This window comes from Adiantum capillus-veneris, chromosome 27 (genome assembly GCF_014529385.1).
Source record: "Adiantum capillus-veneris isolate H3 chromosome 27, ASM1452938v2, whole genome shotgun sequence".
NCBI classification, from domain to species: Eukaryota; Viridiplantae; Streptophyta; class Polypodiopsida; order Polypodiales; family Pteridaceae; genus Adiantum; species Adiantum capillus-veneris.
The window spans coordinates 47189427-47215246 of NC_140957.1; positions in this window are offsets into that span (position 1 = coordinate 47189427).

Sequence of the window (25820 nt, forward strand, 5' to 3'; positions counted from 1 at the left end):
ATAGATATAATTTCATGCAAGATTCTCTTATTTTTGGTGTAACTCCATCCGAAAAAAAAAAACTAGTTTTATTTATGTGTATATTTTTTCACTATTGTGATATTTTTCCTTCCTACATCTATTCTCTTTTACTCTCATAAATTAGAATCCCAAAATATTCATCTTTTTATGGTAGCCTCATAATGAGAGAGATTACTTTTAAAGTTGACCCCTTTATATTTTTTGTCACCTATATTATTTATATTTTGACATGTACATATTTTCAAGACTCCTCAATATTTGATTTCCTTAGTTGTACTATTCACTTTTTCACTATTGTGATATTTTTCCTTCCTACATCTATTCTCTTTTACTCTCATAAATTAAAACACGAAAAATATTCATCTTTTTATGGTAGCCTCATAATGAGAGAGATTTACTTTTAAAGTTAACCCCTTTATATTTTTCCACATATATTATTTATATTTTGACATGTACATATTTTTAAGACTCCTCAATATTTGATTTCCTTAGTTGTACTATTTACTTATATCATGATCTCAACAATATCTTCAATAATAGACTTACAAAATAAGGTCAAGGATATGTGGCATCACTACAAGAGGTTGTGTGCTCTTGTGACGCTGTTAGCGACGGAAATACACTGGGTGTTTATAACCCCCGGCGTCGCTAAAACCGTCGCTATATGCGACGCTATAGGAGTCGCTATATGCGTCGCTATATAGAGACGCTCATAGCGACGGTCATAGCGACGGTTATAGCGACGTTTACACAGAAGTCTATAGCGACGCTCCAGAGCCATAAATAGCGACGGTTATAGCGACGCCCGAGAGAATTTTTTTTTGGTGACAGGGCATTGAATGCCCTGCCACCCATCAACCATATTGTACTTGATTCACTTTTAAAAAAAAGTGCAAGCGTAGATAATAGACCCAAAATAGTCACCCACAAGACGCATTGTTTGCAAAATTGACAAGCGTAATATTGACAATTGTACACATCATAGGCAAAATGAATTGATTGGCAAATGTAATAATGACAATTGTACAACATCATAGGCATAAAGAATTGATTGGCAAAATGAATTGCGGTGACAAATGTAATAATATACATGGTTCAAAAAGACGTATAGAATCCGTCTCATGATACATAAGCTATGAGAAACCCTAAACTAATGCTATCTAGCTACGGCTAAAGTGACGTCGTTTAGTCAGACGTCTCATCGCGTCCAAGCGGCGTATCTGTCGGATTCTGCAAAAAAAGACAATAAGACAACTTTCAGTAAGTATAAACATATAACGACATTTATAAAACAATACAAAAAATAGAAAAGAGTAAACCCTAATACTAACCATGCCGCCGCGAGAACTGAGAATGTCCATCAGGGCGTTTAAGCCCTTCCTGCCTGCGTACTCGCGCTCGTACGGTGTGGGATCACGTCCTGTCATCGACCACTGTCAAAACATACAAAGATTTCATTATGTTAGAATTAAAAACTCATAAACCCTAAACTATCGAACATAAAGAGCAATGCGAAAACACTTACAAAATCGGCCTCAAATGATGCCCATCGACCGCTCCCCAAGTGGTGCGAGCTCCCTGCCTCTACTCACACTCTGGCTGCATCCTTTTGTTGCTTCCACTTGTCGGGATTCTCGCGCGCTGCTTTCTTCGCGTTCTTCCAATCTTCTTTGGCCAGCCAATCTGGCATGTTCCACCCATGCTTGATTTCTTTTTGCACTTCGGAACGCTTGTGTTTGCAGTATTCGCGCATTCGAATCTTCATTAGGTCTTCATTGAAGCGCCGATCCCGTGTTGGAACGGGAAACTCATCATGAAGTATGCTGATGACTCTGTCTTTTAAATCACTTGGTACTTCACTCCATTTGTTTAGTATGTAGTGTCTAAATAGCTGAGAGCAAAGACCACGCATGCACGAGATCACCTTCTTGCCGTCATCATCCATGATGATGCCGCCGCTGAAGTCGACGGAGTAAGGCAAGCCCTCTGGCCGGTGACGCGTGAACCTGGGTGTCCCGTCAGGGGTCTCTAGCGGCGTGTCGATGGGGGTATGGACGTCAGGTTTCTCCACCGACGTCTGGGCCCCGAAGCGAGGAGTGTCGAGTGGGGTGGCTCCTGGCGGAGTAGGTAGAGGTGTGTAGCTGCTAGGAACAGTCAGCCGCGCAAAACCTGGCGTAGATGGCGATGCTGTGGCTGGTGTGGGGGCTGGCAAAGAAGGGGAGGGTAAAGAGCCTCGTCGAACATGAGGCGGTGTGGAGGCATCAGCGGCGGAATCCCCACAACAACCGCCACCGCCACCACTAGAGCGCCGGTGTCTAAACGAGTGTGAAGATCGTCTCGTCGACACCGAAGCTTTGGAGCGCGCCGAATGCTTCGAAAGAGAGGGAGATGCGGATGGAGTAGGAATGCGTGATGATGCACCAGAGCGATGACGCTCCACGTACCACTGTCTCTGCTGCGGTGACAAAGAAGAAAGAAACTCCTCATCATCCATACCTGCATTAAACACACGAATATTTAAACTTAATATTGAATGAATAGAGTAGAGAATGACGCAAAGACCATTAAATACAATGACGTAATGACGCATATAAATACAATGACACAATGAATTGAGTGATAGAAGAGGCAAGTCGAAAACTCAGAATTTTCAATCAAAAGATGTGAGCGCGAGTAGAAAAGAGCGTTATACACCATGGAAGGTACTTAGAGAGCCAGAGCTTTTACAACACGGAGCAAAATTGTTCAAACCCCGAGAGTTCAAATTGTTCAAACTTACCTTGGTCGCGCAACCCCGAGAGTACTCCCACTCTTCCTCAGTCACTTCGTCACCGCATTGTTGTGCGCTTTTCAATTGGTTGTGCAACCATCTTAAGCTCATGAATGTTGGTAGGCTCTCCAGAACCGTCGGATAGTGCATCGGTGGTCGTCTTCCCCGTCTCCACTCGATTTGTGCCCTTTGCCGCTCTTGCTTTGCATCCTCATATTGTGAAATCCACTTTTGCATCACTGGATTGTGAAGCATGCAAAATCGGTTGATTTTAGCCTCTAGATCTTCCGTCATCTTCTTCTCAACACCGAGATTGCACATGAAAATCCCAGATATGCGCTCATCATCTATGGTTCGCCATAGCGTGTCCCGGGCTTTATCAAATCCGTCTAGCCACTCTCCAATGTACACTAGGGACTCTGATACCAACCAACCTTCTGCCATGCTACCCTCCGGACGTGCCTTTTGACGCACATATCCCTTACGCGTTTTCATGAAACGTTCTAAGAAGAACATCCATCTGGAATGAACTGTGCCAGCTATTTCCACCTCATCAACTATGTGAACAAGAAGATGCACCTGAATGGTTAGCATGGTAGTAGGAAAATGTTTCTCAAACATGCACACAAGCTCCACAGCATTTAGTTTGGCGAATGGTATGGAGTCTACGTTGATCTCCTTTTGTGAGATCCATTGCACCAGCTTTGCAAGTTTGTAGATTGTGTTACGGATGTCGAGAGACAAACATCCCTCGATGGCAACCGGTAAAATAAACTGTAAAGTATGTGCAGCAATGATATTAAAGTCCACATTTTATGCAATGATATTAAAGTCCACTATGAACGTACCTGACACATTTTATGCCAATCGTGTGACTTCAAACCGGTAAGCGTTCCTTCTTTAGTAAAACACGTTCGGAGTGAGTGCATTACGCCAGTGGGGGTCCGCAAAGATCGAATGGTCTCTTTTAGAGTTTTATTAAAGTAAACTAATTGTAATAGATCACTTGAAAAGCGATGTGACGCTAGTGTCACTCCATCCAAACTTTGCCTGCATGTTGAGAAGAACCAGGAGTGCTTTCAATCTAGACATACGTGCTCCATTATACAATGGCGTATCGGCTTCACTTTTCATATCATCATAGATAAGCCTTTCTGAATCCATGATCGTCTCGATCATTTCATCAATCTCGGGCTCAAACATTGCCTCGTTGGGAATGTGCTCTGCATGATCATCCCCCGAGCTGTCAGAGGCTACATCTTGTGGCCTCACATATGCTGCTTGACCAAAGCGCCTGCGAACACGTCTATTGGGTTGCAAGATTGCTGCTTGTTGGCCATCGTCAGAGTCCGACGAGTTATAATTGGCAACAACTCGATCTATAATAGATGGATCGAACTCGCCAAATTCGCGAATGTGCTGCAAAGAAACACGTCTTGTCCGTCGCACAACATGCTTGCATTGATTACAAGGACATAAGACCCTCGTTGAAAGATAGGTGTTTGGGTTGGACGGTCCCACATCCTCGTCACTACTCATAATGAGGATAAAAATCTTATAACGTGGACAACAAATTTAATATTCTATTGGCATTCTTCGTCTTATCTCTCTCTCTCTCTCTCTCTCTCTACCTCACATTCTCTAGTCATGTTCAATCCCCGCACACCTCGGTCTAGAGGTGCACGGAGATCAGAACCACCGGGTTATAATCTCGTCTTTATTGGTCAATACCTATATTTGTGGGTACAAGAAATCTACAGACCCACGTCTACATGATACTGCATGTAGTGGACAAAACCCCTTTGCTTCTTCTCTAGCTGTAGCACTTCACAGCATCTTAACATCTTTTCACAGTAGATCTTTTCACAGTAGATCTTTTCACTGTTCGTCTAACTCTAAACCCTAAACCGTAAGTAATTCTTGCGTGGAATCGATCTAACGTAAATAAACGTAAATCTAAATAAACGTAAATCTAAATAAACGTAAATCTAACTAAAAATAAACCTAAATCTAATTTAACGTAAGTCTACATCTAACCTAATCTTTAACGTCTTTTGGGATAGTTTCCTACAACGTTAAAACTCTCTTCTTCTTGTGTGTGTGTGTGTGTGTGTGTGTGTGTGTGTGTGTGTGTGTGTGGGTAAACCTAAATAAACCTAAGTCTAATCTAATATAACATAAATCTAAATCTAACGTAAATTATGTTATATTAAAAACAAAGAACTAAACTAACAGGGATTATAAGAACCTTAAAACTGATTTAACACATAATTTTTCACATAACTCGGCAAGAGTTGGCATTCTTATCACTAAAGATGTGAGAGTTAACTTCCGGCGGTGACGCTGCCTCATCTCCATCCACATCTGACGACAGCAATTGGCCCTTTGGACCGTTCTTGCTCTTGTTACTAACTTTGAAGTTGCTGTTGAATGACTAGAGGTTGTCTAGATGGTCATTGTCGGGGATGTAGTGACTCTTGCCACCCTGAAGATCCACCTTCTTCCCTATCTTCTGAAGACATTTCACCAGTACTTTTGGATCGACGGAGCCCACCATGAGTGAAGGCAGCAATACCCTATATTCCATTGAGGGATTTCTTCACCCGCTTCATGCAGGCATAGCAGTCTATGGAGACCTAAATCTAATCTAATATAACGTAAATCTAAATCTAGCGTAAATAAACGTAAATCTAACTAAAAATAAACCTAAATCTACTTTAACGTAAGTCTACATCTAACCTAATCTTTAACGTCTTTTATGATAGTTTCCTACGACGTTATAACTCTCTTCTTCTTGTGTGTGTGCGCGTGTGTGGATGTGTGTGCCAATAAAAAGAGATAAATGGTATAACCTTTCTATCACCCATGCCAAGTATGATAGATTGGTTATGCCATTTCCCTCTTGAATAATAGGTCTTGAGTTCAACTCCTCGTTGGCTAGATCTTTAGGTCTTTTAATTTTAATTAGTTTCCTACGACGTTAAATTAGTTTCTCTCTCTTTCTCTCTCAATGTGTGTGCGTTTTTTTGTTTATGCATGTTTTCTCTCTCTTTTCCTCTCTCAATGTGTGCGTTTTTTGTTTATGCATGTTCTCTCTCTCTTTTCCTCTCTCAATGTCTGCATTTTTTGTTTATGCATGCTCTCTCTCTCTTTTCCTCTCTCAATGTGTGTGTGCATTCTTTGTTTATGTATGTGTGTGTGCGTTTTTGTTTATGTTTGTACTCTTTCTCTCTCTCTCTCTCTCTCTCTCTCTCTCTCTCTCTCTCTCTCTCTCTCTCTCAAAAACACTATGTGTGTGTGTGTGTGAGAGAGAGAGAGAGAGAGACAGAGGGAGAGAGAAAGAGGGGAAGGGAACATGAGAGTGAGGAGAGGGAAGGAGCATACCTGGCTCTCCTTCCTCTGCTCGTGTGTGTGTGTGTGTGTGTGTGTGTGTGGAGAAGAAAGAGAAAGAGAGAGAGAGAGAGAGAGAGAGAGAGGGAGAGGGAGAGCGTTACCTGCTCCTTGCTTGAGGGCGCCGAAAAAATCAGATCTGAGATCTGAGTTTTTGGGTGCTCTCTGTTATTTTTTTTAGCCCAGCCGGTGTCGCTATGAGCGTCGCAAATTTACTTGTAAATTTGCGACGGTCATAGCGATGCCGGGATTTTTTTTTTTGAGCGTCGCTGTGTGAGCGTCGCTAATATGAATAGCCTCTTGTAGTGCATGCATGCATGCATTATGGAGGGCTCACTCTTGGAGGCATTCAAAAGAATCATCCAAAGAAAGACTCCACAAGGACTTTGTGTAGTGGAAAAAAAAAGATCGGTTTTGCTGAATTTTTAAAGGTCATTTGCTCTCTGAATTTGAAAAGGTGATACAAACAAAAGTTGTAGCTCGTAGGCTCAAATTTTATCATATTGTTTTGAGCTACGAGATGTGAGCTATGGTTTTATTGGTGGACCCCAGTTTGCCCATGACATGCAGCCACACTCCCTCTTCCACTTTATCATTTTCCTCTTTCACACACACTTCTCCACTCATCATCCCCATCTCTTTCACCTCTCCTCTCTGCACCCTACTTACCTTCTCCTCAACCTTAAGAATAAGAGAGAACATGGTGAACTCATGCCTCCTACACACACTTCCATCCCAAAATTGACCACCTAGTGTCATTTTTCCTCCTCCAAATTACCCGTATCTATAAAAAAAACCACAAAATGCAGCCTCTTCTCTTGGAAGACAGCATCATGGTGATTGATTGCTTATTTTCAATTACCTTGGCTCCCAAAGAAGGTCAAGAGTGGAGAAAAAATGTACCGTCAAAGCTAGTGGACCGTCAATAAGCGTCAAAATTGGCCCTACTCAAGACACTTGGAGCATCAACATTGTAAGAAATCCATCTTTTCTTACCTCTTAAGAGTTTTTCGTTAATTGCATCCTACATGGATACTCCCATTTTAAATATCCAATTCTATTTGTGAATTAATAAAAATACTAACTTTACTAATTTACTAACACTAGCCTACTATGAAAAGTCCTATCACCTCCAATTCTCTCCTCTCTCTTTTCTTCATCTATCCCCACCAACTTCTTGATAATTCCAAGCAAAAGAAATTAGATAAAGTGATGAAAATCTAACCCAACCATGGTTAGAGGAGTAACCCTAGCCCTCAAAATTGCTATAAAAGGAGGGTGTAGCTAGCACAAAAAGGAGAAGCCACAAACAAGAGCGCTGTGCTATAGCTTGAGAAGCCAAGCTCAACCTCTTGAGAAGGAGCTCTTGAGTGGAATCTCATTGGCTTATGCATATGTATGTGTTGTATTAGGGGTGATTAGCAAGGGAGCTCTATACCATTGTAAAAGAGAAACTTTACACAAAAGGACAAAATTACCTACGCACTATCTGTAGTACTGGAAACAGAAGCCAAAAAGAGCCTGAATGAAAATTTGGAGCACACCAAGCTCCACAAGAATTCCCAAAGTATTTATTGACTTGCTGATACTCACCAAAGCTAACCAAAATTAGAGAAATTGAGCAGGGGTGCTGGCAACATTGTTGACTATGCTCACCCAAGAGGACACAGCCTGCTCTGATACAAATTGTTAGAGTTAGGGTTGCAACAATTCACGCAAAGCTTGGAGATAGACAAGAATATCAATGTAAACAATTGTTGGATTTTGGGTGCATCTCTGGGCCATTGGATAAAGCTTGCGGATTAGTGCTACATGGCAAGTTAATAATAATAATCATTTTTTAATTATCTCTTTTAGGATCTTGTGAGTAGGCCCTTGTGACAGGGTGTTGACATTTGTGTACTTCTCTCTTTAAACAAGGGCATTGAGCCTTATGTCAAACAATATTTTTTACTAGCTCACGCTACCCGTTTCTACAATGGGTCTCACTCGCTCTTACCAATGGTACAATGATACGGCCGCTAGCTGTGCTGAGGCATGCCAACACTATCTACATAATCTCTACATAGAGAGAGCGAGAGAGAGAGAGAGAGAGAGAGAGAGAGAGAGAGAGAGAGAGAGAGAGAGAGAGAGAGAGAGAGAGAGAGAGAGAGAGGGAGAGGGAGAGAGAGAGGGAGAGGGAGAGAGAGAGAGAGAGAGGGAGAGGGAGAGAGAAAATTATGATCCATGGAAGAACAAATTAGAGCTCTCTCTCTCTCTCTCTCTCTCTCTCTCTCCATATTTATCCCATTCCTTAATATAGGTATCCTCACCCTGTCTCTCTATTTGATTTGTAGCCCATTTTAGTGCATTTCAATAGACAAATGCTCGGAGAGGAAGCTCCTCAAGCACTTTTTGTGCTTCATGGAGTGCACCAAAACTTGTATACATGTCAAGAAAGGTAGAGCAAAGCACGACATTTTCTTTCAACAACCCCTGAATAACCATATCATCATGAGTTATTTTTCCCATATCAGCATCTTAAGTGATGCCACAGGCCTTCAAGGTGCGAGTGTACATGATGCATTTTGAGAGATTCCCTCTCTCTATATCTGCTAAAAATAGCCTGGATCTTCCTGACCATGACCCTTGCCTTCAAGATGGAAGCATATTTGATTGCATCTAGAGTGAAAACCCTCGCTTCACATCCATAAAAAATTGCCTAAAACTTCTTGGCACTGCCCAAATTGGGCATATCCCGCAATCATGTTACCATGTACATGCGGTAGTGATGTGTGTGAACACACGTAAGACCGCCATGGCATTTTTCCCCTCGCTAGGAGCTTTCCCCCCCGGTGCATTGTATATATGCCCATCACTCTAGTGTTATCTTATCTTTCCATTGCACACTAGGTAATACACTCTTTGTGGTGTGCCTTGAGCTTCCTTCGTATTAACAACACTTTTTTGTGATTAATTCATACTTTCAATTCCGATTCAAAGTCAAAAAGTGAGTCTATAAAAGCCAGAAGAAACTAATATATAAACCAATCCAAGGTAACAGTAAGGAGTAACTGTACAAAAGTAATATACATATCCGCATGTTTGCATATCAAGAGTGTTAAAAAATGGCCTACAATCGAGAACTGGTTTTTTCCATAGCAAAAGCACACCTTTATCAATCAGGTGACTCTACATGGAGAGCAACTTTACTCCGTTATGAACTATATCTATTCCCACAATTAGGAACCTCTGTTTCCCAGACTAAATGGTGGTCATACAAAAATCGAGTGACTCGTGTAACCCTTTGGGGTCGCGAGCATTTTAGGAATAATATCAGATTGGCGATGGTTACAGAGGCTCTGGGCCTAGGGCCACAGTATTATTACATAGAACATCCAATGAAGCCAGGTTTTTCAGAGCGGTTATACCTGCTAGCCCAATTCCTTCCATCTCAAAAGATCTTTTTGTATCGAAGTTATGGTCATCAGTTAAGAGGTTATTTTAACTGTACTCCACGCACACGGGAGAATGGGTTAGTCTTGGCGACTCTTATCTTGCCTTTAACAGAGCGCCCAAACACCTGCTATTACTGCGATAGCTGTTTGTGTGATCACGTAATGGACGGTTTAATAGAGATGTAGATGAGGTGCTCCAAAAATACTTATCAGCCCTGCTTCTTTTTGTTCCTTGTGATAGAAGAGTCAGAAGAAAGAACTCAAGATATTTGTGTGTGTGTGTGTGTGTGTGTGTGTGTGCCCACCCATTCCCAGGCACCAAATCCTATGAGGTAGTAGATCCCATAGAATAGGGGCCTACAACCTCGAGAAGTATTTATCAGCGTAGGTTATGCTGAGGTTTAGAATCAGTCTGATTTAAGTAGACTAATCAGATTTTGTAAATCAAATTTAAGGTAGGTCCTGTTGTGTCTTTCTAAGGAGTTGCAGATGCATGCAACTAGGTCTTTTTTTGTAAACCCGTTCTTGATGAACTTGGTAATCAAAGTATCTATCTCTTCATATGCTCTAAAACAGTCGGAAGAGGCATACATTATAAGAAAAAGCATTCCTAGACAAGTGTGTAGAGAATTTTTATACGGTCTATTGCTTTTTTTCTTCGTAAATTCAGAAGACAGAAGCATAAGTTTATCTCTTTTCCAAAAAAAACGAGTATAAAAGTTTCCCACAAAAGGGGAAATTAATGTAAACTCAATATTCAGAAAGTGTGTTCTAGAAACAATCCATTTATCCTGCCATAGTACTTTCTCAGAGAATGTAGGTTCGATACATATGCACGGTGGATAAATCTCTTTAAGTGTAGGTTCAAATATGGGGTTGTTGATGCTACAAAGGTCATCCATAAATCTAAAAGAATGTGCAAAGTGTGAGAGTAATGAATTACTTGTTGGTATAGTTAATATTTTAAGGAGCCAATGATATTCGAAGTAACAAAGATAAAGATTACACAAAATCGGAGAGCATGCAAACCCCATTGGTATCCCTAGAGTTTGTTTGTAGCAGGTATTACTGATACAGCTGTTATTCAGTAGCCAAAGGATATACTTATATAGATCTTCCTCTTTAAAGATGAAAGGTGCAGATTTATTCAATTTTTTTACCCATCCTTTATTCCCTTTTTGTGAGATGCACGTATACCCAAGTTCCTTTCTGTGAGAAAATGCAATCTTGATAAGAAATGATAAGGTATAAAAAAGCCCAAATGGCCCATCTAAAGGGATATTTTCATAGCATTGAGTTATGTCAGCAGTGAAGATAGAGTAAATGCTATCTGGGAGGTTGATAAATAACTCAGCTACGTTTTTTATGACCCATAAAGGGCAATAGTCTACATTTCTGAATCTCTTTATATCTTTGTGTTTGATGGCACAGATATTTTCGATTTCTAGTAGGACAAAGTTTAAGCAGTGGGTGATATCGTTCGTAACACAGGAGAACAAGCTATTTGAAGCGTCAGAAATCCATCTGAATTTATGTTTATGCATCTTGTACGTTGGGAAGAGTACAGGAATTTTTTGAGATTCAGGATAATAACCGAGTCCTGATAATTCATTGTTCAAAGTTGTAGCTACGCAAAGAGGAGAGTAATCAAGTTTAAGAAATTCATTACTATTAAGTCTAGAACTGGCAGCCTCAAATGCCAATTTTTTACATATAAAGGAAGCAGTGTTAGATGCTTTATCTAGGCCAATAATGAGCCATTTCTTTTTAATCTCATAGATAGAGGTCTTCATTTTATGCGTAAGCCAAGTAGTATCAGTGCTAAGCCACATATGTGGTAAAAGACTAATCTTTTTCCAAAAGATACTTTTGAGAGTTGATGTAAGTTGGAAGTGAACTTCCGCCTCCAATTGGAGTTTTAAGGCCAAGTCGGCCAGGCATTCAAATAATGCTGATAAGGCACATTGAGGATTTAGTGGAAAAGGGGGAATATGATTCAAGCCGTTAATCAAGAGACTCCTTACATGAGGATCCGAGATGATTTCTAGGTTAGATGTACAAACGTGTAAACCAAAATCAGTGAAGTGTTTACGGAATTTTTGAAATAGATGACAAGAGCAAATAGGTACCTCATTATTATGGAGAAACTCATTGGAATAAAATAGATTCTTAATGGGTGGCGAGTATTTCCAACCAAACATCACATCCTTTAGTAATAAATTCGACCCAAAAATATGTCCAAAACATTCTGAAAAGACATCTTGGGGAGTAAAGAAATCCAAAATTTTGCTTGTAAACAAGCAATGTGAGAAAATCCTATTACACACTTCATCATTTGGAGGTAGGTAGCGTCTTTGGCAAGCCATCCTTCGATCCTGCAATTTACATGTCCAAAAGGTTTCTGACTGGTAGGTTTCTTCCCCTACCTCTCACATAACGTCTACCTCTCCCTCTCCCAAACACTGAATCACTCGAGGAGGGAGTTAAGAAAGACGTGTAAGATGCCGCCGGAGAGACAAGAGTATTAGGACGTTTGGAAACTTGAGATTCATCCTCTTCAATATTTGGTTTGATTTGGCCAACTATATTTTTGATTCCTTTAAAGCCGCCGTACGTGGTAAGTAGAGTCCCACATCCATCAGATCCAAGCTCTTCAAGAGTGTCACACATAATTGATTTATATTGAAAAAAGGAAATTTGGGCTAAGACCAGATCCTTCGCTTGTCCACCGAGCCACGAGCAAAAGAGGGAAAGGTGAAATTCTTCTGCTTTATCAGGAAAGATACTAGGCAGATTGTTGAGGGCATACCAAATAGCATGGTCAAACCAAATTATGCTTGACTCGCAGGAAGCTTTTGGGTCCAAGAATCTGCAAGCACACTTAAGGTACAGCCTGAACACATTCCATACTGTTTCGGTGTAGTAATCTGCATTGCTTTTACTAAAGGTCATAACTCCTTTAGTTCTTGCATACAACCCAGTATTCGAACTACATTTTTTATCATCAAGGAAACACATATTGAAAGGGGCTGTAATAAGATCCCCTTTGTCCAAGAGCTGGATTCCTTTCAATACTTTAAGTTTGCATTCCTCAATAGTAGCAGGGGCCAAGTTGGCAAGGAAGACCCAGGTTTCCATGGAAATGGGTGCAAGAAATCCTTTATTTGGAAACATCCACAGCTTGTGCTCAACTCCCAAGGATTCTACCTCAACTTGCCGTGACGCTAAAAAAGGAAAGGCCCTAGAAACTTTTGGTACCATGTCCAAAAGCGAAGCTTCACTGAGTGAACAAAGGTCTTTTTGAAATTCCTTAACAGCTTCTAGGGCGGCTGCATCTCTACAAAAGAGGCTATTTGGAGGAGGGACAATAGGAGTAGAGGGAGCTGTCACAAAGATCGGACTAAGGCCACAAAACTTTCTAAGAAGATTAGACAGTTCTGAACCTTTGGAAGAAAAAGATGCTAAGTCTTGAATATGTGCTTTGGAAAGTCCGGCTAGATTCGAAGAAAATTCAATCAATAGGTTGATACCATCAGATTTGTTTTTTACAAGGAGAGCTAGAACTTTAACCCATAGGTCAAATGAAATCAGCTGGACAAGAGAAAGACTAGACTCCTTCGAAGCATCATAAATTAGGGCAGAAGCTTCTCTATCTTGTATACATTTTAGCACAAGAAGAGAGGCAAGGGAGAGAGGTTCCACAGGAAGAGCAAGTCCTTGTGAAAGGGGAACAATCTGCAAAAATATCATAAGTTAGAATTCCAACTTCTAGGACGAGGAGTCTAGACCGGAAAAAGCAACCAGTTACATCTTTTTGAATTTTACAGCCCTATGTAGATAGGGCCGAGCCCTATAAGAGACACAAGGGAAGGTTTTTTCTATATCTTTAGCTAGACGAAGTTTTTCTGAAATCATAGCTCTTTTTTCAGGGTCAGAGCAGACTTTCATTCTTGCAGTGAGCTTTCCCACGACCTGGTAAACAGAAGTAATAAATAAAGTAAATGATAATATCTAACAAGAGTGATAAATAAATAAATAAAAAGTGGTATGGTAGTGCTAGCAACCTTATCACCAGTCAGGTTTAAAAAAACACAGAGACTGTGTGATAGCACCCCAGCCTATAAGAGTATAATCATTATACTATCATAGGCGAAAGATTCTAGAATCATAGTCTGAGAGAGACCAACAGACAAGTGAATCTCCCTTTTGCGTTTATTGTGTGTGTAGAAGTTTTAAATCTATATAAATATACGGAAACGAACACTAGTTGTTCACAGACCAAAAATTCTAGAAAAGTACAGTGGCATTGCACAATAATTTATTTGCAGTTGAAAATAAATTTTGTACAAGGTAATGAAGATAACAAGATATAGTTCAAGAATCCATAAACCCAAAGTCTGGGATAATTTGCGTCACACTAAGATATCCTCCATTTGTTAAGAACTGGACAATTTAATCAAGGAAGGTAGCCCTCACCTGCACCCATAGCCACAAGAAAACAATTCGTTAGCACGTGACTCTACGCAAGTGATGCAGGGCATCCCAGTTGTTATCCATGTCACCTTAAAAAAACATATAGTTCTTAACAAGTATATTGTTCAGTTTTGAAATAAACCTTTCTTTGGCATTTTTGCCAATCTGATAAAGGAAATTGAACACCCATAAAACAGCTATGTATCTATTTATTCCTCAATTTAATATATATATATATATCTCTTTTTTTTGAAACATCTTTTGCTACACTAAAGTTTTTTGGAGAAACGAAAAACTTCTTTTTTGATCTGATAGAAGAGAATTTCACTCATTATCGGTAGGTAAAGTTAATCTCAAGCCAAAACCCAGCTCAATTAAGGACAACCTCATCCTTGTGGTTTGAAAACATTTAGAACAGATCCTACTTTAAGAACCGATTTTAAAATCACCCTGAGATATCTTCGAAAAGGATCATTTAAGTTTTTTACAAATTTATAAATCTGAGTACACTCCCCCTGTTAGGATTTATATATATATTTTATATATAAAAAGACTATACTTCTCAAGAAATATCAATGCTTATCATGTCATGTCTGTTATACTGTATCCCTAGCCAGAAATAAACTGTTGTTTTTATTAAAAAACATAAAGCCTTAGGTGAGTCAGTCCTTCGATCAGACTCAGACCTGGTCCGAGACAGATACGACATAAGAAAAACCAGAAAATATCAGTATAAAGGGAGTTTATATGACTTTCCTTATAATACCGAGGCCTTTATAACCAACTTCTAGAAGCACTATTGTATATACTGCAAGATGTTAGGTTAGAGTCAGCTCCTATATACTTTGAGTGTTTTTAGGAAGCTAGCAAATGAAGACCAACAAATTTTATAGAATAGCCGAGGTTCAAACCCAGCCAAGCCCTATAGAACTCAATCTCCCTGTTGAAGTAATCGTAAGTCACCGAACATTATCAAAAAACATCATCGTATGTGAGAAAAACAAGTATCTTGGAACTAGCTTAATGAATCCGGTATGTGCTGCCATACTTTAGCTTCATATACAATCCGAGTATGTATTGCCACTCATATTCAATACCGGATGTGTAGCAACTCTTAGCATTATCACAAATAAGAAAAAGAGCAACATAATAGAAGCTAGTACGAAGTAAATATAAAATAGCTTTTTAGCCGATTCAGTGAGATAAGTATCAGCTCAAAAAACAAGTTCTATCTTACAAGTAGGAGATGTAGTATGGTAAAAAATGGTTAAGTCAATTTCCAAAACCAAACCTTTACTCCTTCACATGGCTATGATATACTACATACTACCAACTCAATATCAGAAGTCATGACACCTTTTCCGAAACCTGTATTAAGTGCCCTCAAACAAGTGTACCGCTGATCTAATGGAATAGGAACCCAAACTAGAGAGTAAATTATTCAGGTGACTGTCATTTTACCCAATGGACAGAAGTAAATTAGTGAATCCATAAACCAAAATATCTAATCAACATTATATGATCATTACAGCTCATTTTTTTTGTGAATTTCTGGTTTTTTTAATTTTACAAGAGTTCATTTCATCTATTGAGCAGTTTTTTAACCGAATCATAACATCATCACCCTAATATACAATTCCTTTCTAATAAGTACCATACAGTACTCTTTCCTCAGTAGCAAAACAGCCTCTTACCTAGCAGTCTCACCCTTTAAAAAAAAAACAGATTTTTCATCAGAGAACCAGTTTTACAGCACTCTATACGGCAACCAGGCATACTACTACCATCATTCACAAGAATCCAGGCAGTACTTAGTTTAACTGAGCCATTCACTCAGTTTCCAGAACCAGGTTACAACTCAATTTTTTGTTTATTTTACGACAACGACCATCATTAGTCACATAAGTATATTAATTCCAACCTGTCACAGAGAAGAAATGTACTCACACTTCCAATCACTCCCAAAGACCTGTAAGTAAAGTAACCGGAACAAATTTCCATTTTTCCTAACTCTATAATATTGGTTTTTTTTAAAACCCATTCAAATCTTTTTATCAGCAAAGCTTCAGAATAATACATGACATAATAGCTTTAGGTTTAATATCCGGAAACAAAATACCTGGGTTTTTTTTTTTTAATCCAAAACCCGGTCACAGCAAAGCTACACAGAGATTCCAAATGAAAGACAAAGAATTTTTTATATAACGTGTAGATTGGGAGACAACGAGGCGTCCACAGTCTCCTTCCCATTCTATTTCGGCATGATTGAGCACATAGTAAAAAATATCTACTAACCCACACAGTATAGAATGCACACAAGTGAATACAGCAAGATGCCAAGTGAGTAAGAGTACTCACAATTTTAGGGGGCATTTATACTTTGCTGAAGCAAATCGGGAGCAGATCCGCCACTGACACGGACCAGCTACAGCATTAGACGACACCCATACGGGCCAAATACTCAGGAATAATCCCAGCTGAAGATCCGGTCTGACCTTGATTAACTCACCTCTGTATTTGCAGCTACACTCACCTGCCACCTCAACCCTAGCGCAGGCAAAAGCATGTTGCAGGCAGCCCGACACAACAGAGAGGCAGTAAAAAATACGCTACAGAGTGTATATAGAGAGAGAGATGCTATTTACCTTAAATCAAGTTCAAGTCATAAAATATCTAGTCTCATAATGTATACCAACTAGACACACCAATGCCCCCGAATCGACTATCGAGCTTTTTGAACCTGGCTCAGGTTTAACCACACATCCGAATACAAAATCCACAAACCCTAATACTCAGCATATGTCATGCACCCAACAACTGGGGAACTGTATAAAGAGATGTTTATTTACCTTAAAGCAAGGTCAAGTCAAATATATATCTAGTCACATAATGTATACCAACTAGAAACACCAATGCAGTCGATACCTGGTTCGAATCGACTATCGAGCTTTTTGAACCTGGCTCAGGTTTATCCCACACATACCAATACAAAATCCACAAACCCTTATACTCGGCTTAAGTCATGAATCCAACAACTGGGGTACAGTATACCAACAAGGAACTTAACAGTGTACGATATACTGCATATTAACAACACTTTTTTGTGATTAATTCATACTTTCAATTCCGATTCAAAGTCAAAAAGTGAGTCTATAAAAGCCAGAAGAAACTAATATATAAACCAATCCAAGGTAACAGTAAGGAGTAACTGTACAAAAGTAATATACATATCCGCATGTTTGCATATCAAGAGTGTTAAAAAATGGCCTACAATCGAGAACTGGTTTTTTCCATAGCAAAAGCACACCTTTATCAATCAGGTGACTCTACACGGAGAGCAACTTTACTCCGTTATGAACTATATCTATTCCCACAATTAGGAACCTCTGTTTCCCAGACTAAATGGTGGTCATACAAAAATCGAGTGACTCGTGTAACCCTTTGGGGTCGCGAGCATTTTAGGAATAATATCAGATTGGCGATGGTTACAGAGGCTCTGGGCCTAGGGCCACAGTATTATTACATAGAACATCCAATGAAGCCAGGTTTTTCAGAGCGGTTATACCTGCTAGCCCAATTCCTTCCATCTCAAAAGATCTTTTTGTATCGAAGTTATGGTCATCAGTTAAGAGGTTATTTTAACTGTACTCCACGCACATGGGAGAATGGGTTAGTCTTGGCGACTTGTATCTTGCCTTTAATAGAGCGCCCAAACACCTGCTAATACTGCGATAGCTGTTTGTGTGATCATGTAATGGACGGTTTAATAGAGATGTAGATGAGGTGCTCCAAAAATACTTATCAGCCCTGCTTCTTTTTGTCCCTTGTGATAGAAGAGTCAGAAGAAAGAACTCAAGCTTTTTGTGTGTGTGTGTGTGTGTGTGTGTGGGGGGGGGGGGGGGGGGGGGGGGGGGGGGGGGGGAGGGGAGGGGTATATACCCCCAAGAGAGCCCCCTGCTTGCTTTGGTGGACCCCCTCTTCTAGCACTAGCTTGCACTTGATTGGACTCCTCAAGTTTGGCCAATCACATGCTTAGTGCATAGGGTAGCCTTGAGACAAGTGTCCCCCTTTCCCCTTTGAGAGACAGGACTTGATAAGTGCATAAAAAATTAAACTAAGTTAACTAAATTATCATTGGACCCCTTGGGAGACCAACCAATAGGCTTTAGGTACACTATAAGGGCAACATGAAGAGGAGCTTGACAAGTGTTCTAGATGATTCCTTTGTACCTGTTGCGGGTTCCATCATTGCAATAGCTCCAATGACCAACAAAACTATCAATCCGGAGGGATGAGCTACCCGGCTAGGGCATGGAAACACTCACACGGTTAGTGAGCTAATTGTGGAAACACGAATGGTTAACTCTACGAGGTGAGCTTCTCAGCCTATGGAGGAGCTAAGCCACAATGAAGGGCAATCTCCACATCCACTTCTCTTCACCTCCAATCAAGCCAATCACACACACTACGATTGCAAGACGCACACAACACTAATCATATCATGCAACACACTAATCGCAAGCACACACACACACAGATCTATCAAGCACCACACTCCAATCAAATCTACATGCACACACAAGAAAAAGAGGGCAATCACACAAGATTAGAGAGGGATTAACCACTAATTAGTTAAGATCTAGTTAATCTAAGCATCATAGGCAATCATAAGAAGTAAGAGAGAGGCATAGTGAGAAAGGAATGAATCATTGATTAGTGTTAATCAAGTCTCATGAGCAAGGAGAAGCTCAAGGAATCCATAGCCACACACCTCAAGAGCTCTCACCAAAGAGTGCTCTCAACAAATGAGCTTGAGAACCCTAATTTCTTTTACACATTGCCTTATATACCTAGGGTAAAAATATGCAATGTCCGGGAGACCAAGGCCTTTAGGGCTCCACCACTTACTGAATTTGCAACCTAGGCACAGTAACTGACCTATTCTTTACATCTTGGAACTCCCATTGAGCCCGTAACACATTAGCAATATTACAATTGCTTGAAATTAATTGGGAATTTACAATATGTGACCATTGTGGAAAATGTGTAACTTCAATCTTCACCGCTTCTTGTGGTTGATCTTCGATGTGCATCCATATGTCTTTGTTCTTTAGCAGCTCCTGTTAACTAACATTGACTCAGTTAACATTCCCCCCTTTCAATTTTAGTGCCCGTCCTCGAGCACTCTTGAAAGATGTCCATGGAGACTGTAGAAGGTTTTTGATTGGTTGCTAATGGGTTGATCATCATTTGTCATTGAATTTGTTGATGATGAGGTTCAATTTTTTGCAGCATCTTTATTGGTCCAAATATGTCTGATGTGAGAGATGATGTTTCATTTGTCTGTTGTAATAACATAATGATGAGGTTATTGTTTATTTATAAAAATTATGTACAAGAGAAGTAGAATGATGAGGTTCTAAATTAGGGTCTAATACCTGGATGACCAAAGGGAAAAAACCCAGTGGGAAAAAAGTGCCTTTGGGATATGCGCATTATTGGAGTACTTATTAGCATGGAAAATATTAACAAAGTACTGAAGGCATTATTCACTGATAGATATGGAATTAAAAAATGTGATATCCGTGAAAGTGTATTCGGCCGACGCCAATTTGCCAAGGTTAGCACCAAGCGATGGGGAGCGTTGGGCAGTCACCAAGCCTGCTATTTGCTCAGTGCTAACTCCATTATCGCATGCAATGATTTTAACCCCAAGGTTAGTACCAAGCAATAGGAAGCATAGGAGAGTCCCCAATCATCCTATTCACCCCGTATTGACTCAACTGTCGTATGTAATGACTTTAAGAGAAAGGTCAACACCAAGCAATGGGGAGCGCCATTGGGCAGTCCCCAAGCTTTATATTCGCTAGTAGTGACTCAACTATATTTTTGTAATCACATCACCATGGTCTTCTTTGTTGGTTACACCAAGGTCAACACCAAGCGATAGGGAGTGTTGAGCAATCCTCAAGCGTCCTATTCGCCCAGTAGTGACTCAATTGAATTTTTCCTTTCCGTTGTTGGTTATCATGCCCCAAGGTCTTTGCGGTCGCTTGTAACGGATTTAACATCAAGGTTAACACCAAGTGATAGGGAGCGTAGGGAAATCCCCAAGCTTCCTATTCGCTCAGTAGTGACTTATTACATGTTGTTCTTTTGTCAGTTATCATGCCCCAAGGTCTTTGTCGTCACCTGTAATGGCTTTAACACCTCGGTCAATACGAAGAGATAGGGATCGTTGGGCAATCCCCAAGCTTCATATTCGCTCAGTATTGACTTCACTAAATTTTTTCTTTCTGTTGTCGCTTATCATGCCCCAAGGTCTTTGTTGGCGCTTGTAAAAACTTTATCATCAGGGTCAACACCAAGTGATAGGGAGTGTTGGATAATTCTCAAGCATCCTATTCGCTCAGTATTGACTTCACTAAATTTTGTCTTTCTGTTGTCACTTATCATGCCCCAAGGTCTTTGCTGGCACTTGTAACAACTTTATCATCAGGGTCAACACCAAGTGATAGGGATTGTTGGGCAATTCCCAAGCTTTCTATTCGCTCAGTAGTGACTCAACTGCAAGAATTGTTAGTTAGCATGAAATTGGTTTGCTGCCTATTGTAGTCCACTCAAGGTGCATAGCTGGAAGCAAAAAGAGTGTCTAATGCATATGTCCAATGATGGGACATCCTATTTATGCATACACAAAAATGCATGGAAAACAATATACTTGCAAGAATGATGTTGAGGGGTAATTCAGAAAGATCGTGTAGCTATAAAAGCATATGACATGCCTTTGCAAGCTGGCACCCTTTTAAAAATGGTTTTCATTGACGAGGATATGTGCTCTCATCTTACTGTGCACTGTGCGTGAGTGTTGGACTCTACAACACTCCACCACTTGTAATATAATAGACTTCGACTCTTATGCTCATCCCATCCAGCGTGAGCAACATGACTCTAGATATGCTCAACTCTTCTATCTTGAGTGTAAGCATAATAACTACAACTCTTAGCACAGAGTTTAATATGACTTGAAGCTTTGGGACTAACACTTTGCTCATTTTATGGCTCAGCAGACCGACTCTGACTATGCCAAAGAGTATTTTTTGCACCCTGGCGAGTTGACTTTTTACATTCTTGTGCTTACTACAAACATTTCTTCAGGTAAAAGTAAGCTTGAATCCTCAAAAAGAGGAGTAGTGAAGGACCAAGTTGGCATTGAAGGTTTCTTTTGCCATACCGGTTTGATCTTCTTCCAATCTGCATTTGTGTTGGTTGGGTTGTCCTTCTTTGACTGTGAAGACTCCGTTATCTGTTTGATTCTCCAATTGGGCCTATTGATAGGAGTCTTTGATGTTGTTGTAGGACTCTGTTGGATGTCGGCTTTTGACTTCTGACTAGGAGCGTTGGAAGACTTAGGAATCCAAATCTCTTGAGGACCTTTGTAACTCCATTGTTGACTTTGTTTAGCTCTAGGTCTTGTTGATTTCTTAAGATCTTCATGCAGGTCTGGTGTAGCTGCAGTTGGCTTATGGTTGACTGGTAGATAAATCTTTGTATAATCCTTGTCCAAGAAGAACATTCCTTGAGATCCATCTTTTTTCTGTATCCTCTTGAGGTTTGTGGTTGACTTTAGCATCTTTGATGTTTTTCTATTGTATACCTGCTTCTTAGGTATCCTAGGTTATTTTTGAGGTTGATACCTTGTGGGCCTTCTTTCTTGGGAGGGACTTGATTTCACTTCATATGCCCGAACCTGCGATTTTGGTACCCATATATGTCTGTTACTTTTATAGTACTCCTGGTCCTTCAAGCTCCATTGTGATGCTATCCATCCCACGTGTTTGTCTTTCTGTGTCGAATTCTTGTCTTTAATCCAAACTGGATCATTGACTTTGACTAAACTGCTCGGAATAAACACTTGCTTGACTTTCCTTTGCTTTCTTGAGTACTTTGGTTGAAATATCTTTGTTTTTCTGGGTGTCCCCTTAGAGGTTTTAGTTGGGTAATCAATTGATTTGAAATTTTGAAATCCTATCTTACTTGAAGAGACTGATCCATGAGACTTCTTTGATGTAGAGGCATATGTTGTCACATCTTCTTTGCTAGTCGATGGAAGGTCCAATTTAGCTTTACCTTTGTCTGCAAGATTTGTCTTTGATTCTTGTGACTTCTGCAAGTTTGAATCTAGAATTTTTGGTTCTATTGAAGATCTTTGTCCCGCTTTCGCCATGGTCTCATCTTGATCTAAGTGTGTCTCTATGGAGGGTGACTTGAGACTTTGTTCCAATCTTACTTGCATCAGTTGATTTGACTCGCACTGTCTAATTGATCTTGGGATTTTCTACACCTTCTTGGTTGTTTGCAACCTCATTCTTCTTAACTTCTAGCTTTGGTGACATTTTTTGCTCAATAGCTTCCATGGTTGCTCTTTGATTTGTTTGACATGCACCTGTTATTGTCTGATTTGTTTTAAACTCTTTTGAAGTTTTGTTTGATAGAGATGGATCATATCTCCTTTGATAACAGTCTCCATTTTAATTGTGCTTGAGGACTTTGTGATGTTGTCCATGGGTGACCAGTCTTGGTCTTCATTCTTTGTTGTCTCTGAAATTGTGTTTACATTCTGTATCTCTAACATCTTTTGAGCCATTGGCATTCCCATTATGATGTCGTCTGGCATATCTTTTGTTGTAATCACATGAAATTGAGCTATGGTGATCTGTGAACTTACTTCAATGGTGGTGGAGATGATTCCCCAGCATCTGCTTGTTTGTCTTCTGATATGCTCACAAACTTAGGAGCATCTTCCAGCTGTGGTTGGCCTCATCTTTTCCAAGTGCGAAAAGACATGAGGTTCTTGTCTAGTTGAAAATCTAGTTTAATTCTCTTGACAGCTTTTCTTCATTTTCACCGACAATGTTGCACTTGATTGTTTCAGGATTTGTGTCTAGATTGACTTCTTTTGCTACGGCAACATCCTTTGGTTGAACTTTATCTGCATTTTCTTTGGTTTGACCACCTGTTTCAATCGATGTTGACTCCATTGGCAGTAATTCTGCACCTTTTTGCAATTGTTGAGCATTGTCCAACTGCATCTAAGTAACCTTTGACCTTAAAAGATCCACTATACTTTCTGGTAGAATTTGTCTCTTCATAGGAGATTTTGGTGGTGACCTTTGTGTAGCTTTGTGGACTTTAGCTTTCATTGATTTTGAACTTTCTATCACCTGTTCTTGCAACTTGAGGCTTTGTATCATCTTCAGATAGTCTTTGATTTCTGTCGGGCCATCCGTAGGGGTTTTTACAAGGTCATGACCTTGCTGATATTCGTTACCATATGCATCTTGATATGCATATGTGAGCTTGGTCACATGTAGCTATTTAAACACTATTGGACTTGTCGGCTTTTGACTCTGATTTGTGGAGATCAGCTGAAACTTCTGTCCTTGATGATCTTCATAGAAGCATTTGTCTGTAGATTCTAATGGAATCTGGGTCAATTGGAAACTTCCAACAACCATATGATCTTTCAATAGTTTTTTCTTTGAAGGGGTCTGTTAGCTAGAGGCTCTAGGGCTTCTAACTGGTGTAGCATTTCCTGGTATTAGAGTTGAGCTTGATGGATTTACAGCTCCCCCCTTCCTAGGGTGATCACTATAACCTGCTTCATTATAAGAGTTCAAAATTGTTTGGCTCTGGTTTAGTCTCACCTTTTGGGACTGTGAAGGTACACTTTGGGTAGCACTATTGGCATTTGGTATCTGTAAACCTTCTACATAGTTTCCTATGTATCTCCTTGAAACATGACAAATTATTCCTCAAGTCAAGCTATAAATAGCATTATCTTTGCCCTGATATTGTTTATCCCATGGGTCTCCTATGATATGGGCTTGTGTGGTTTCAAGACCCAAGGCATCATAGATGCTAGACTCCCGTCTATATCTACGACTTTTTTGGTCAAAGTATATGTTCGTTTGGTCACAACATCGAAGCTTGATTTCCGATGGAGGAGAGTTTGGCTCTGAATAGATTTCTGTGTTCACTCGGGTGATATCCTTCAGCTCTAGAGAGGATGGGCTATAATAGATTCTTTCATCTGAAATGAACCATCCTTTTTTATCTATCACTGGACGCGCTTCTATGAGTTGGTATGTGGGTCGTTCAAACATTGGTTGAATTTTTTTGTACAATGTCCCTTTTTGGTCTACATAGTGTGCATATGAATGATGTGTACCATACAAAGCTAACATCATTCTGTTTGATGCGTCTCTTAGACTTGTGAATGATTACACACTTGTGGTAGTGGATGCAAAATCATTTGCAAACCTAACATTCTTTTCAACCTTTGGTGATATCTCAACGCCTTGATTAAATTCATGCAAGAATATATTGTTCAAAGAATCAATTTTAAGCTTTTCAGGTGCATCTTTATGATGATTTTGAACTTGTAGTGCTTTTACTGGTGCTTCTAATGGTAATGCAAAATCATTTGATTGCATCAAAAGTGACGAGTTAATTGCACTTACATCGAGGTTTGCATTTCCAATTTGCTCTGTACCTTGCTTGTTGGCAGTTGATGCATCCCTGTTGTCTGGATTTCTTGGACAATCTTCAGGAAAGTGTCCATCTTTTTGTCCACAATCTGAGCAATACGCCATGACTGGTGGTATTTCAATTGGCTCTATCATGTCAAGCTCTTGCTGAAAAGTTTCTACTTCTATGCTTGCCAAGTTGTCGGCATCTTTTTTCAGAACACTAAGCATCAAGCTGTAGATTGCTCCATCTTGACCTTTGTACCATCTTTGGATTCATTCTCCAATTAGAATGGCTTCAATTGGTTGATCTATTGGATCTTGCAATTCTGGTTCTCGACTATAGATCTGACCACCATAGTCTATGTACCATGATTGTGCGCGTATGTCACACGTGTCAATGCAAGGAACTTGCCAATACACCGTGTGCGAGCCACAAATGGCTCCAAGCACACAACAAGCCTAAACTAGTAAGCTCAAAGAAGGCGATGGTGTGTCACTCACCGCTCTACGCTTGCTTCGTGGAGGATTCCTTGCCGCGAAGAAGAAGGAGGCGCCGCTACTCCGCGCTCAACCGCCTCACTGCCGCCGTGCCGCTGCAATGCTCGATCGCACTCTCTCTCTCTCTCTCTCTCTCTCTCTCTCTCTCACACACACACACACACACACACACACACACACACACACACACACACACACACACACACACACACACACACACACACACACACACACACACACATACACACACACACACAAGGAGGTGAAGAAGAAGATGGAGATGGAGATGGAGCAAGAGCACTCTTCTATTGCACAAATGAGAGAATGAGTGAATTTTAGGTTTAGTTGACTTTTATATGAGCTCACCCCATTCACACTTGGGCGCCCATGCTTAGCCAACTAATCCCTTGAATGTTCCAGCTAGAGTGCGCCTCTCATCGGCGATCACTCTTACCCTTTTCCTATTGGACCGACAAGCCCGGTACCTGACTCTACCAAATAAATAATACAATGTCCGCCGTAGGTTACAACGTCCATCGGTAATAGGGTGTCCGTGAGCCATGAGGGTTAACATGCCCCCCTTCCTGATGTAGATTCCGTCCTTGGAAGCTATTGAGTTGAAGCTTGTTATGTCCATGTTGTAGAGCATCTGGATTTGAATCTGCAAGGCAAAGTCACTGTTTCAGCAAGGGGAATTAT